The sequence below is a fragment of the Octodon degus genome, unplaced genomic scaffold, assembly GCF_000260255.1.
Source record: "Octodon degus isolate 3935 unplaced genomic scaffold, OctDeg1.0 scaffold00054, whole genome shotgun sequence".
In the NCBI taxonomy this organism is placed as follows: Eukaryota; Metazoa; Chordata; class Mammalia; order Rodentia; family Octodontidae; genus Octodon; species Octodon degus.
Genome location: NW_004524630.1, coordinates 13,326,357 through 13,327,881, shown reverse-complemented (window position 1 = coordinate 13,327,881; position 1,525 = coordinate 13,326,357). Strand labels below are relative to the sequence as shown.

The 1,525-nt window shown below is 42.8% G+C and overlaps 1 protein-coding gene across 1 annotated transcript in view; it reads right to left on the bottom strand.

The window, feature by feature from the left end:
* Positions 1-1,525, bottom strand: part of LOC101562605 (zinc finger protein 709-like) — a 51,785-nt gene that overhangs the window by 8,645 nt on the left and 41,615 nt on the right. The window lies entirely within an intron of this gene.

Below are 1,525 nucleotides of genomic sequence, written 5' to 3'. Positions count from 1 at the left end.
GACAAAACAAATTAACTATTTTCTGTATAGGGCCAGGGAGACAGCTCAGTAGAATAAGTGCTTGTCTGGCAAGTGCAAGGGACTGAGTTCAATCCGCAGTTCTGAAAAAAAAAAAAAGAAAGAAAAAAAAATCTGCTCCTTTCCACAGGCCAGCAGAAATGCACAGTACAGTTGTCCAAACCATTCTAGTTACATACCTAGATAAATCTCTCCCCTACTCCCTCTCCTGTCCTTCTCCTCAATTCGGTAACACTTTCCTCTTGAATAAGTTCATTCCCTTTTCTCAGTGTCTATTCTACTCTTAAGATTCCATTTTTCTTTTTCCGGTTCTCACACTAAGGAGAGAATATGATGTTTGCACAGCGGGTCTAATTTATTTCACTTAAGAGTATGTTCTCTAGTTCCATTTACCAGCAGAAGACTCAAATTTATCCTGTTTTATTGCTGGATAACACTCCACTGTGTAAAAATACATCTTCTTTATCCATTCTTCAGTTGATGGTGATCTGGGTTGTTGCCAGGATTTAGCTGTAACACACTGTGCTGCTATAAACATGGATGCACATATATGGCTGTACCATGAGATCTTCAGGTCTTCTGGAAAAATACCAAGGAGGGGAATAGCTAGCTTGTACAGTATCCCTGTCATCTGAAAACAATGATAAATTCAATTCTTTTCCAATCCTTATTCCTTTTATTTCTCTCTTGTCCCATTGCTCTGGCTAATGTTTCCAGAATTAAATTGTTTTTTATTTATTTTTTTCTTTGTATTTTAGGGAAGGGTCTGCAGGATGTTCAGGGTCTCACTACGTGATCAGACTTGTAGTGATTCTCCTGTTTATAGCCTCCTAAGAGCTGGGATTACAGGCACAGGCCGTCACACCCAGTCTCAAGTGCCATCTCAGCAGGCCCTGGGGGGTGGAGCTGGCATGGCAGGCCCAGGGATCAAACCCCTGGACCCTGCACCTGCTTGCAGGTGTTTTAATCCACTGAGCTATTTGACCAGCCCTCCAGAACAACATTGAATAGGAGTGGCATCTCCTTTTTTTCTTTACGTTGACTTTGCCCCCAGTCTCATTTCCTACTCTGACAGACTAAAACAAGTCTCCTAAGTGTTGTATGTGCTTAAGCAACAGGACCCTGGCTTCCCTTGAAGAGATTTTGTCTTTTATTACACACTCTTTTGGGCACAGATCACAGATCCACTACAGCTGCAGTCCTTGTGCCCCTTGCTCCCTGCAGAGCCCCTTGAGGTCTTTTCCAAGCTGCCATAAGAAGTTTACCTGATCTTCCAGAACCAAGCCCAACACTTAGGCCACCTTCTCTCCTTCTGGAAAGGGTTGGACGAATTTGAGCAGGAAGAGAACTGAAGCCACGGCCCAGCCCCTTGCAGGCAGCCTCCCAGGGTTCTCGATCAGGCTGTGCATCCACATATGCAGGGCTGCAGCCTTATTGTGAATTTTTTAATATCATCATAGTGTTACTTATTTAAATGTAGTTGCTTTGGTATTTAAGTTTTTATTTT